At 35.6% G+C, this 14,717-nt stretch overlaps 1 protein-coding gene across 1 annotated transcript in view; it reads right to left on the bottom strand.

The window, feature by feature from the left end:
* Window positions 1-14,717, bottom strand: part of LOC140163015 (neuronal acetylcholine receptor subunit alpha-9-like) — a 174,203-nt gene that overhangs the window by 81,295 nt on the left and 78,191 nt on the right. The window lies entirely within an intron of this gene.

Here is a 14,717-nt window from a genome sequence, read left to right as displayed (position 1 = left end):
TCATTACAATGTGCAGTTCGGGTGACCTATGGCATTTCTCACACATGTTATAGTTGGCGTGTCTCGTGCTTACTTTTCAACAGGAGATAACCTGAAAAAAGGTTCCTAACACAAGAAAAATGCTGTTAATGTTTTTCCTCTGCTTTGCAAATCTGCAGTGCATATATTGTCTCTTCCCATTTGGCTGAATATTACGTCAAAATTTGAGAATTTGTGCTTTATTAAAAGGTTGGAGGCATTTCGTGTTAAAAGTGGTTAAACAAGCTTTTTAAGATAATTCGAGGGTGCTGAATACGAAAATGCTGTTTAACCGGTTCAGTTTTGGAGTCTTAGCCCTCAAAATTAAAAAAACAAAATGGCCGCCATTTTCAACATATTTTTGATAATAACTTGAATTTTAAACAACATAGGAGGTTAAAAATGGTGGCAATATCCATGTTTATGATACAGAGGAACCCAAATTGATTGTTACTGAAGTTTTAACTGGTATGGTTTTGCTGCCATGTTGAATTCCAAAATGGCCGCCATTTTCTGCTATAACTTGGATAGTAGGCAACGTAGAAGTTTATAAATGACGGCAGTACCCATGTTTTTAATACTAAGGATTCCAAATTATCTGTTACCTACTATCTGTTGTAACTAGTTAGGGTTGCCACCATCTAGAATTCCAAGATGGCCGCCATTCATTAGGTAATTTCTGGGGTGTGTTTCAGAAAAACAAAATTGTCATCATTTTCATAAGGGTAGATTACTTTCTCTGGAATTTAATTTCTTTAGAACAAAAACAGTGATATTGAATTAGTTTTCCAAGTGCATTGTAAAAGGTTAAAGATATCAAAATGGCCGCCTTTTAGCTACGAGGCCTATACTTTACACCTTACAACTCATAAAACTGGTAACATTGGCACTTAATTTTACTTACGGCTAATTGTTCCCGTTAGGATCTTGCAACTATTTGATTCTTTCTATTTGACCTTTCACTTCGTAGTACAGTGATTCCAAACTCTGATTAATGTCTTTAGCCTCTTCTGTTTTTGCACTCTTGTTGGGTGTTAAATGTGCTTAGCCTTTTTGCAACTGCAATTGCCCTTTATACATGCATGAAACTATCTCGCGACATGCTTTGGAAATTGGAGGTAGTGTCATCAGTTGTGGAGCCAAGGTTCTATCTATGTAGGTCCATCCCATGTCGGTTACTTTGGGGCGAATTGGAGAAATGGTGACTGTTTGTTTCCAAATACAAGCCTGGTATAATGTGCATACTTTGCGTGAAGCCTTACTGCATCAGATGTTGGTGGTAGATTCTCCTGTGGACAACCCTTGAAAATAGTATCACCCGTGCCTTATCGAATCTGTCCACAACATCTGGCAATGGACATGGTGAGCATTCTCTTGCTTTCATCAGAGCACACCGTTGGGATCTCCACTTGTATGCCTTCAGAAGGATGCTAACTTTCTTTTTTAGGTATGATCATACAACTATGCCAAATGGGGTACCACTTATATGGCAGAAATGTCCACCAAAAGTCCTCCTTGAATTCCAGGCGAAAATTTCGTTGTAAAGGAGTCCGGGCGGAAATTCAACCAAGTATCCCCTGATTATAGCCAAGAATGGTTGAATGGTACTGGGAAGAGGAGCGGTGGGATTGTAGGTATCACAAGAAGTATCACTGCATTAGGCAGATGGGTACTCTCTTATATAACATAAGAACTTGCATATCAAGTAAATTAGGCAAGTGCTGATGATGGAACACTCCCAATTGGAAAGTGAGTATGTGTACAACAAGATTACACCATCCAGAAAAGAGCGTGACAACCTCGATGAGGAGAAAGTCTTCTCACCTTTCGGACGATTCAATGTTTTCAGCAAGGGAGTACCATCTCCTTTACTGTAGAATATTGCAACCAAAGATTTGGCCAGTGCTAGTGGCATAGATTTCTTTTTGACATGGGGGGGGGGGAGGTCGAGATTTTTTTGAAATATGTTGAAAATGGCGGCCATTTTGTTTTTTGAATTTTAAGGGCTAAGACTCCAAAACTGAACCGGTTAAACAGCATTTTCGAATTCAGCACCCTCGAATTATCTTAAAAAGCTTGTTTAACCACTTTTAATACGAAATGCCTCCAGTAAGCACAAATTCTCAAATTTTGACATGTCTAATATGAAGAGCAGAAGATGGATAATTTTTCTTTAGAATAATTCGGTATACACAATATAAATAGAGCGTAATATGCTTATTTACTTTTTTTTTTTTTTTGCTATAGCAATAAAATACAAATTAATAAAATAATGTCTTGAGACCATAACTCAAACATGTCAAAATCGACTTCATTGCTTTGTCACGTATCCGTAAACGTTATCAAGGTACACACATAAAACAATTTGTAGAAGTAGTCAAACAGATAAATGAATTCTTTCCGATATACATATAACATCAAGCTTTATATCCCATACGAAGCAGCTGCAATTGTAGATTCCATTACACGTACCGTATCAATAAATCATAAGCCTCCTCGTAAATCTGCATGTGTCACAGAAGTTGTCAACGATTTGTGAGATAAAACTAAAAGGCCTGCATTCGTTTCTCGCTAGATCCAATACCCTGGTTTTCCTTAAGTTTGTTTATTTGTGATGTGTACAGATTGATAAGGATTTACAGGTATCTTTATTGTTTATGTTGTATTAGGTTCATCTGGATTGTCAATAATAACTGTTTGATGGGAATTCATACTATCAAATCCATTTTTTGTTGACATACCTTGTTACAGATTCATGCTGCTACGCAGCACTTCATCAGACTGGCAACCTTGCTTCCTCTTCATTCCTGAAGTTGCTGCCGTTGGCGGCGCCAGAAACTGAAACTTCTTCATGTACATCGGCGAAACTTCACGGTTGTTTGGTACACGCCTTAATGGGGTACTACACCCCTGTGGTAAATTTGTGACTATTTTTGCATTTTTCTCAAAAAATAATAACACACCGGTAACAAAATTTATGTATATTATTGGGGCAAGGAATCCAATTACTACACTGAAATTTCAGTGACTCAAGACAAGCGGTTCAGTATATATGATAGCAAATGAGGTACAACCTAGCAGTACCTCTTTTCTTATCATAAATAACGAACCGCTTGTCTTGGGTCACTGAAATTCCAGTGTAGTAATTGGATTCTTGCCCTATAATATACATAACTTTTGTTACCACTGTGTTATTAGTTTTTGAGAAAAATGCAAAAATAGACACAAATTTATCGAGGGGTGTAGTACCCCTTAAAGAACATCAAGGAAACACGGAGAAGGTGGCGCTTATAGGGTTCATACCCGGTCATAGAGAAAGCTATCGCTTACAGAAATTACCAAATCTGCTTTAACAGACCACGTTACGCAAAACAACCATGCCATAAATGGGGAGGACGCGAATTTTAGATCAAGAGAGACCAACAGGAACAGCTTAGAGAGGTAATTTGGATCAGGTGGTGAGGGCAAACCACCATGAAGAGAGATGAAGGGAACTATTTCTTACCGAATATTTTCGACCAGTTTCTGGCGCCGCCAACGGCAGCAACTTCAGGAATGAAGAAGAAGCAAGGTTGCCAGTCTGATGAAGTGCTGGGTAGCAGCATGAATCTGTAACAAGATATGTCATCATCAAACAGTTATCTATATTGTTGTTGTTGTACAGGATTTGCCATTGTATTGTGGTTAAATTTCGCATGCGTTATAGACCTACGTGATTAATATTGAATTACATTGTTCAGTTGTTTATGCATAGACCGATTTTATTAAGGGTAGACGAGGTATTGTTGGTCGAAGCAACCTAAAATTTCATTATCTAGATCAATATATTATTGAAAAATAACACCTTGATGTTTTGCAAAAGTTCATTCTGCAAATCATATACTTTGCAAACTTGCTTAATTTATTGTTGTTAATGAGTTTTACGTTTTATTGTTGTTGTTGTTAGAGTGTTGTTGTTTCAGCCCTCTTTACAACGTAACTCAAGAACCGCAGCACCTATAAAAGTATATCTGTGATATTTTAATTCTTCTACACACTCGCTATGAATTGAGCAATACAGTTTTTGCCAAAGCTCACTACCATTCGTAAGATGCTGTGAACTACCAAATCACAACAGTTTAAAATAATTAATAACCTTAAACTAACCCTATATCACCATTACTGGGAATCCGAATGAAACTACAGTTTGCCATAGCACCTATTTCTGGCAAATTGTACTACCAACTAAAATTGATACGACCATGCGATCAAAGACCTCTATTGATGCGACTAATTGACCAAGTCGAAGTCCGGTATTCAAATCAAAGGTAATCTTGCTTATTATCAACGAACTAATTAGATTAATTAGAAAATGCACCTGTTACAAATGTCATCTGATCTGAGAATAAAGGTCGCGTTCATTTCCATTTTCTTTTGTCAATTCAACCCGTGTCGCACTCACGTATGATTGTGTGTGCGCATGCGTGATAATTAATAACCATACTAGCAAAACAAAACAAGGACAAATTGTACGAAATGTTACCCTATAATCATTATTTGCCATACAATTAACTGATTTTGGACTAAATCTACAACCACAATCCTACCAATTTCAGAAAAATAATGCTATCTCTTTAACATCAGTATTTTCGGTGATGTCCAATGCGATCCTCATTCAGACAATAATAACTGCGCGCTATCTGTTTTGAGGTCATTGCGGAAAATCGGAGGGGTTTGTTTTTGGCTGAGGTAACTTCCCGAGGAAGTGCTCATTATTTGTAAGGTTATGAATAACCTCTAATACTAATAGAAAAAAAATCTCGAAAATAGCACATTGGGTTACTGATAAAATGCCAATTATGTAACATAATTCCTTTTAGCTCCATTCCAATGACATTGCCACAGTCAAGGGATGTACTGTGCAAAAAGTCGTCAGACAGGCACTGCAGCTGGAACATAGATGCATTGACAAATAAGGTATCAGGTGGATATATTGAAAAAGGAGTTAGATAAGGAACTCAAAGAAAATGAACATTAAAAAAAATTAACTCAAACAAAAATGAATATCTTAGATTTCCTTTAATCAACTGCAGTATCAATCTCATTACATTTGCACAGTCACCGAGACAGTTTGTCATGTATTGTGTTATTTTCAAAACAGGATGCTGAAAAAAGTTTGAAATAAGATTAATAATAAGAACATGATACCTGTTCAGATGGAAAATGAAAGAGGTATTGCATCAACCTCATTATTTAGATCTCTTCTTGTATTGTTAGCTGTGTTGTTGGCAAGGATTACTCCCCATTCAGAAAAGTACAGCACTAATTTTTTTTGATTAAAAAAATATAATCCTGTTTTGCCAAATATAACATAGCTAAATCCTAATCCTTTAGTTAGTCCTAACTGGCAATGAAAGTAAAATTTTAATATCGACCTTTTTTGTATTCTGTGACAATGAAGCTCAAAGACTTGAACAAAGACTAATTTCAAGTTATGCATTCTAATTTTTGGAAAACACATTTCCAATCTCTTTCATATGCAATTAGCTAAAATAACATATCATATTAAAATTATGAGCTAACTCTTACCCTATACTCAAGATTTTGAATGCTTAGACTTACAATTTGGTGACTACAATTGTAAGAAAACATGCAAAATTGCACGTTTTTGGACCATTTTGCCTCAAATTGCAAAGATATTAAAATTTTACTTTTATTGCCAGTTAGGACTAACTAAACGATTAGGATTTAGCTATGTTTCATTTGGCAAAACAGGATAACATTTTTTTAATCTAAAAAAATGAGTGGTGTCTTTTTCTGGAATGGGAAGTAGGGCATGCACTACATGCACAAATAGCCCAAATAGCCTGTTACAGAAATGTGGTAATGCCATGGATGGAATGGACCAAAAAGGATTTGTATCATATAATTTGCATTTTCTCACCAACCTAATGTGCTATTTTCATGAATGTTTCATTATTTGAAAGAAATAAAGTCTCAGCTATAACCTGTTGTTTAACACATGGTACGGATCAAGTACCGTAGAATTCCGTCTAGAAGCATATATGCCTCTAAACGAGGGTTTTTTAACGAAAGATATGAAAGGCCAATACCCTTCTCAAAAACATTGCAATAGATTGGTCTTACAAATATACATGTTTGTACAGCCGCCTTTATCAGTAATATAGTTGTTCAAACTCCAAATGACGTTTTTGTTGATAGTGTCTGCCTCTTGTCTCTTGTGTCAAAAAAACCTCGTTTAGAGGCATATATATGAATATATGAATACAAAACCCACCCAAGTCCATACGTTGGCTAAATTGAGGCCTGTCATATGTATGAAAGAACAACTCAAATTCATCCTCTGTGTCTATTGAGCATGTGAAAAATAGCATGTATGAAAGAACCACCCAATTCCATGACTTGAGTCTTGTAACACATTAATTGAAATCCAGTATGTATAAAAGTCCACTTGTAACACATTCATTGCTAGAGAGTGACTTTTGAAAAAAAAAAAGGGTTTAATAAAGGAAAGTGTGTGGTTTATATTACATGGCAGAATGCTTATCAACATTATACATACCTGTGTGCTTTATTTTGTATTATCTTACTAGTGGTAATCTCATTCCAACATTGTTGTCTTTGTATATGATTCAAAAAACCACCCAAGTCCAAAATTGAAAATGAACCCCACGAAGTCCCTGAAATGCTAATCGTCATACCTAATACAGGTTAATCCACTCATTTGCACGTAAAACTTACCATATTGACCAGGTAAATCTAACTGAAGGAATTAAAATGATACACAGGTTTTTCTCTCAAAATCACTTCCCATGGACTTGGGTGGGTTTTGTATTCATGTATTCATATGCTTGTAGACGGAATTTTACGGTATTTGAAAAAAGGCAAATGTTTGAGGATTGCAATTTTATTGGGTCACCTTGTTTACTAACATTGCATGATATGCCATGACATGACAATACATGACATTACATTACATATTACATTGCATATTACATTGCATTGCATTGCATTGTATGGCATTGCATTGCATTGCATTGCATTGCATTGCATTGCATTGCATTGCATTGCATTGCATTGCATTGCATTGCATTGCATTGCATTGCATTGCATTGCATTCACATTACACTTACATTGCATGTTAGTGGAAGTCTGCTCTTGTATATTGCAAGATTAATGTACTAAGAGTGTCAATGTACTAAGGGTGTCAATCTTGCTGTCCCAGAAAGTTCAAATTGCGCCGTGTAATTATATTTCCAAATGTTATGGGATGGGTCTAAAACCAAGTGAGTCAAGAATAAGGTCTCAAATTGATTTCCAGACCATTCAAAAACAGGAAAGTCTACTTTGTTTTCACACTTGTTAGGTAACAATAGAGGCCGTCAGCCTTTCGCCATCTTGTGGGTACAAATGATACGCGTGTTCATGCGTCGGACACTACGCGCTAGAGCGCAGCTTGTCACGCAGCTGCTAGCTGTTATCACGCGTCATCACGCATGGAGATCGAACGACCATCGCAGCGTGTACCCACAAGATGGCGGCATATGACGTCACGCTGACGGCCTCTATTAGCAAATTACTGAGTTCTAACACAATTGTTATGGTACTTTTATTTAATTTATTTTCACCTTGCTAAAAGTGTTTTGGACGACCAAAATGAAGGATCGCTCTTGTGGTTCTTTAATCCAATTTTCAATGTGCCATCGGGAGAACAGAAATCTAAATTAATCTATCTTATTTGCTATCAATAAATTTTACAAGCCAATACCCCAGTAACCTCGTACCACGCTCTTCCTTTCTAGAGAAATAATTATATAAATTAGCCGTATTATCTTTACTGCAAGTGTGTTTTTAAATTAAAATTTGATGGGGAAATACATAGCATTTGTAATAAACTGTTCAAATGAAATTATTTCTGTGATCTACAACGATGGAAATATAGGAAAGTATCAAGGGGGTAGTTTATAACTTTATCCTGGCAACGGAACCGTCAGGGACATCAACATTTATTGGAAAAGGTTCAAAAATTGTCCCTTTGCAATAATTGTATTGGTGCAGAATGCACTTAATGTATATGTCGTATCACCAAAATATAATAAAAGAACTTAGATACGATATCAGGTCATAAAAATACAATAAAACCTTCTCCCGAGCTGCACGTATAGAAGCTACCAGTGTACATTTTCTTAAAATTGTTTCAGTCTTCTATCATGTCTATACTGATCCAGAAGGACGTGTTTTTTATATGGGTGTTTGTGTTTGGGTAGTTGGTTGCTTACTTACTTGGTTGCTTGCTTGCATGCTTGCTTGCTTGCTTGCTTGCTTGCTTGCTTGCTTGCTTGATTACTTTATATGCAAACATGCAGCCGTAGACTATTGTTATGTTAATTTAGTAATGAATACAATTTCAAATAAAATAAAATTATAAAATTATCTGTTTTTACTCATTTGAATCTTGCTTGCAGATTTCCAAAATAATTCTCAGATTATTTCCTTTCCAAAAAGGATACACCATTCGAGCAAGTCTTTTATATTTTGTACTATTGCATAGTTTAAACTGTGCTAAACTGTCGACTTACTCGCCCACAGAAAATCCCAAAAAGCATATAGAATGCAACGAGAGAAGAATTAATTACCAATGATTCACATTTTTTTCTCCCTCTCTTTTGCCGTCAAGATATTTATAGCCCAGTTTACCCCCTGAGTTACACCTTAGGGGGAGGAGTAAATTTGGCTCGTGAGAAATAAATTTCTAGTAAAAGTCTACACAAACATTACGAGGGTTAACCCGTCGCCTCGCCCCCAGGGTGCACTAGTGAATAGAAGATAGTGTTGGTGCCTCTGGTTAGAAGTTGAATGACACTGTTGTGAAACGAGCGATTACAAGCAAATAGAAGTCACCACAATTCTTTCATGAGTATTTCGAAAACTAATGACACTTACTGTGCATGTTTAAACTTAAATATTTATGTCCAAATTTCAAATTTGACTGTGAAAAATATACAATGTTGATATTTTGTGTTAACGTATTTTAACAACGTTAACAGCGTTCAGATAGTTAACCGTTAACAAGAAACGTGTTTCAAATGCAAATCTCTTTTCAGAAGAGTTGAATTTTAAACAGGTAGGCAAAACAAAAAATGAATCTTGTATTTGCTATTTAAATTGCAATTAGAGTTTCATCTTCCCAATCGATTAAGCCACTATGTGAATCGATATCTTGATTAGGAAGCAATTCAATGTGTAATGTAATAGGCAAATTTAAAGAAATCGTTTCAGTTATGCAACTGATACAAAGTGGAGGTATGAGGACGCATTCAAGGTAACCATAATAAACACGAAAAACAAACTCATATTAATGGGCTAAATATAATTTAACGTATATGTAAATAGCGCCCTCAATTTGCACACAAATATACATTTTTATGGGTTAAAAATTACCACAAAAAGGCAGAAAAGAAATTCTAAGTTAAAAATAGCTAATATATATATATATATGTGTATATTAGTGTGATAGCTATTGTAAAGGTCTAGAATTGAAAATGATGTAATGTTTTGTTAGAAAAATTAATAAATGATCACATTGAATCGTTGAATTGCACCATGCAGGATATGAGTCGGCAGGTTTTTGCAAAGTAGCGATCTACCAGGATTAATAACCGTAGTAATAGGTTTAGACTGTTCTTTAACGTATTGCCCTGCAGTATAATCAGGCCGCACTCATCAATTATGCATGTGTACAATTATTGATTAAATACAATACCGCTCTTTTCAAAGACACTAGTCTTACAGGTGCGAGTGAAACATAGTGGACACATCATAATGTGAATTATGAGATTTATGATCTCGGTCTCCATCCCTGTTCTTTGCAATTATTGCCCTGCACTATCGCAAATTTCAAAAATGTTTAACGTACTCTCAGTTCCCTCAAAAATACGTGAAAACGTCGCTATCCGAACCCTTAAGTCGCTAGCATAATATTTAGCAGAAACTAAGATGCATTTTCAATACGCCAACTTAGTTCCTATTAAAAAGAAATATAGAGATATTAAAATACAACCTTATTATGGTAAATAAAATGTTAAACCTGCCATAAACGGTTAAGCTAACACATTCTTTCCTGAGGGAAACTTTACATAAATTTATTCCCAAATGCTATCCAAACAGAATGGTAATTGCCACAACTGAGACTATAAATGGAGCAACCTGCACATACAAATATTAATTGTCTAAATTTAATAAGCAAAACTTGTAAATGATGACGTAACGTGTTATCTTGTTTCTTTGCAGTGTAGCATTTAGAGTTAATATCCGTTTGATGTTCCGACAAAAAACATCTTTAAGGATATCTCTTGGCACTTATCAGCCTGATTTCTTCACAGATAATCGACAATAAACCACGCCTTTTGTGTCATAGCAACTATTTCCTTTCTTTTGAAACAAACTTTGGTCTTATACGTGATTAAAAGACTCATTATAGTCAATTCAATAAACAGGATAGGCACAGAATCAAAGTTTTGCTACTGATAAACACACATCTGGTGCGGTAATATTTACTTTGTGATAAGAACACATCGCTACTAGTGTTTCCGATATGCTTGATGGGCAAGCTCGGCACATCAATGCGGCGCCCTATTCTGTTGCAACCATTGTCAAGTAGCCTATGATATCTGTAAAATAAGTACTATAAAGCTGTTCAGTTTTATATATCATGTCATTGGCTTTTTACATGTTTTACGAATGTATACACTGAAAGAGAAGTTGCAATAAACACGATTACGTGATAACGGGTGTGCAATTGTCGTCTGTTTCTGGGATTGGTGGTCGTTTAAATGCAGATGCCGGCCAAACATCGGTCCCCTTTATCAGCACATGTGAAGCAAAGTTAAACTTTGAGCTTCTAAGATCTCTCTTTTACAAAATATATATTGCAGTACTGTATGAATATCGAAAGGTTTCCTGGGCAGAAACTAGAGATTATGAAGTACAATCAACGTATTTAATCGTTATTTTGTGGAAATTTAGTTAGTCAACAGATGTGCAGCTAAATTTCCACAAAATAACGATTATTCGAATGAATAAATATGTTGATTGTACTTTGTAATCTCTACTCTCTGTCCAATTAACTTAGACACCCGGTTTTTATGCTTTATTTCAAAAAGTTCTCTACCGTATGTCGATTTGTATCTAACTGATACAGTTTAGAGGTTGACTGTCCATTTTTGTATCACGTTTGTACGAAGGGGAAAGGTTGATGCAACCCTTTAGGTTTCTATACTAAACATTTATACTACTGCGAATGAAGAGATTTAAAAGGTATCTTTTAAAACTGGTCAACAACACTCACTTTTTGAACCGAATATTTCAGAGAAATGATTCTCTGGTGTTTCTAGATGTTGGCAATGTCATTTTCGTTCTTTGTGATGGTGTTTCTAGTTTCTACTATTTTACTTGTAACCAATGTGTATATCGTCAATATTCATTGATAATTTTACACCAGACGTCACTAAGACATCGCGATATGGGTCGCCATCAGGAAATTTCAAATTGTCTTCCTGCTAAAAATCGTTACACACATGCCATTGTCACCAGGTGTTTACAAGAACGGCGTTTGTGTTTCAATAAGTTTGAAATCCATAATCATTTAGAATATCTTTCATAACAGCACAATTAGAATTCCTTATTATAATATCCACGACGTGCGATGGTTGGCCTAACCCCTGATTAAGGTACGGGTCTGTTCACGAAAGTGGGTACATACAAAGAATGGTCTCACAACCACCAGAAGTCATTTGGTATTCGTGCGTCATAGCCTACCAGAATTATTCTAATGGAGTATAGTAGCAACCACCCCTACTCGTACGGGAATCAATTTGAATATAAGTTCATCTACTATGATTTGTTTACAATTGTATCATGTATTTAAAAATGTACTTAAGTTGAACTGGTTATGGTTGAATTCTCTTTTATATCACATACGTTGTATAGACCTGCTAAAGAGGTTGCGTTATAAATTATATTACTTCATCTCGTCTTTACATCTGGGACAAACATACTTGCTATTTTAATCATTCTTTTATTAGTAGAAGCTATATTTACTAGCATCTGGTGACGCAGATTCTATAAATGTTTTAAGGCAATAACCTGCATAGACATTGGCCAGACATCCGCTGGGAGTCCATACATTCTCCTCTCTTTAATCAGTATGTCTTAACCTGGTTTGCTTATATATAAACGTTAATTGAGGCAAGTAACAAATCGCTATACACACCGCATGCAATATACTCAACCTATTGCGAGCACTTTATATGGCAGAGCTAAGTAACATTATTCCTAATTGAGAACGAACCTCACACTTTGTACTTTGTTGGCAACATGCATGTGTATACTGAAAACGCATTAAGGCTAGTGGAAAATAAATCCCGTCACTTCTCTACTATTACACTTAGGAGTGTAATAGATAGTGTGTCAATTACGGTCTATAACACTTGCATTGAAAATGAATACGATGTCCGGACGAGTATCTCCCCCACTCACTCCATACTTTTTTCTTTATTTGTTACCTCTATTTATTTGTTGACCACTGAATTTTCTCTGACTAGCTTCTCTATAACGTGGGACGTCTCTGTTTAAATTGATCTCCCACATTTTCCTCATGCAGTTATCTGTTTATGTTCAATTGAGGGCTGTGTAACAATCACGTGCCTCGCGGAAGGAAGTAACAGAGGATGTTTGGCTAGCCGACAGAGGAATGTTGGTAGGTCAAAAGTGGGGACCAATATACACTTAGTGGCGTACCCAGGACGCTGGGGCCGGCTGGTGAAAAGATGAAGTTGCCGCCCTCTTCAACAGCCCGAAAAAGTTGACCCAATTTTGGTTTGAAAAAGTTATTGTATAATTCAAGTTGTTTTACAATTTAAAAAAAAAATTCACAACTTTCTGTTACATTTCTGCTACGTTACTCTTTTCTGTGCCAATGCCTATCAAATCCATCTTCTTCCTTCAATTTCTTCTTTACAAGGAAATCCTAAAGCGAATTAAAATAATATAGATAAAACAAAAATGCTAAAAAGAGTGTAACTACGAATTTTCCTAATTGCTGTTTCGTCCGATCTATCCCAATAGTTTCGTTCCTAAAGTAAATTAACCAACATTTTGTATGGCCATGTGAAGTATGGGTGTAGTAATACCGATATCTATCAGGCTTATTACACGCTCCTTGCTCCAATGCTCCTTGGATCTATACATCACCTTCTATTGTTTCGTTAATGCATATAAATGCATCTTGAACTGAGAATGATATACACCCTGTCATGCTCGTTAAATCCTCCGCAGTCACATATGATATGTATTGGATATAATCGAACGTATTGAAAACGTTAAAAGGGTGACATAATAGTTGATAACACCGTATTTCTTACTGCTGTTTACAACATTGTAATGTCTTATAAGCGTTAAAATACCAAGTACTTGAATTAGGAAATGGTACCAGTACCTGCCAGACACCAAAACAGAACAACACTAAATGCATTTGCCTCTTGTTGTTTTTTTAAATTAATTTTGTGCTTATTTTTATTTGTAGAAGACGAAGAAAAAGAAGAAGAAGAAGAAGGAGAAGGAGAAGAAAAAGAAGAAGGAGAAGAAGTAAAATGATTAAAACTTTCAACTGCACTCACCAGGTTATTTTTCCCAAATATTTCAGAACCAACTGGTTCCTTCCTCAGTGGGTGATGGGGTGTGAGATGCTGTTGAAATCAGTGTTTCTAGAAGAAGGAGAAGGAAAAGAAAAAGAAGAAGAAGAAGAAGAAGAAGAAGAAGGAGGAGGAGAAGAAGAAGAAGAAGAAGAAGAAGAAGAAGAAGAAGAAGAAGAAGAAGAAGAAGAAGAAGAAGAAGAAGAAGAAGAAGAAGAAGAAGAAGAAGAAGAAGAAGAAGAAGAAGAAGAAGAAGAAGAAGAAGAAGTAGAAAAGAAAAGAAGACGAAGAAGAAAAATAGATGTAGAAGAAGACGAAGAAGTAGCAATAATAAAAATAGTAGTAGTAGTAGTAGTAGTAGTAGTAGTAGTAGTAGTAGTAGTAGTAGTAGTAGTATCATTATCATTATTATTATTATTATTATTATTATTATTATTATTATTATTATTCGCCATCATCATTATCATCAAAACCATATATACTGCGCCCAAAAAGTATCCTTACAATTTGAAAAATAATCCCAATTCCAAAACTGAACCATGTTAGAATAAATTCGTAGATACACAAATAAATTTACCCAAATATGGTTTAGTTTTTTAAACCTTTATCCAATCTTACATTTTCTGCCATCAATTTATCATTTCCTCGTGCATGGCAGTTCTTATCAAACGCTGGTTGAAATTAAAGATGTTTTTCGTGTTTTTGTCATCTCTTTTCTCATGAGCAATTTATCCCTCGGGACTGCTCAGTATGATACGAATTAGACCGTCATCATGGCATTGCTCCATGAATCATATCGTGCCCAAGTATATACCTCATTTGAAAACATCACCTTTTCTGCCAAGTGTATTTTTACCTAGAGGGGAGTGACATGCCCAGATATGATATAATAAATGTTTATTTAGTGATCAATGAGCGCCTTGAGCGGACATCAGAGGATGATTTAAGGAAGCCCCATCATGCACTGTAAAAGTGTTATCACTAGAGTCACAAGGTCGGCTCTTCCAG

Source organism: Amphiura filiformis, chromosome 10 (assembly GCF_039555335.1).
Source record: "Amphiura filiformis chromosome 10, Afil_fr2py, whole genome shotgun sequence".
Classification (NCBI taxonomy): Eukaryota; Metazoa; Echinodermata; class Ophiuroidea; order Amphilepidida; family Amphiuridae; genus Amphiura; species Amphiura filiformis.
The sequence above is the reverse complement of the archived record's forward strand: the minus strand, read 5'-3'. Positions and strand labels throughout refer to the sequence as shown.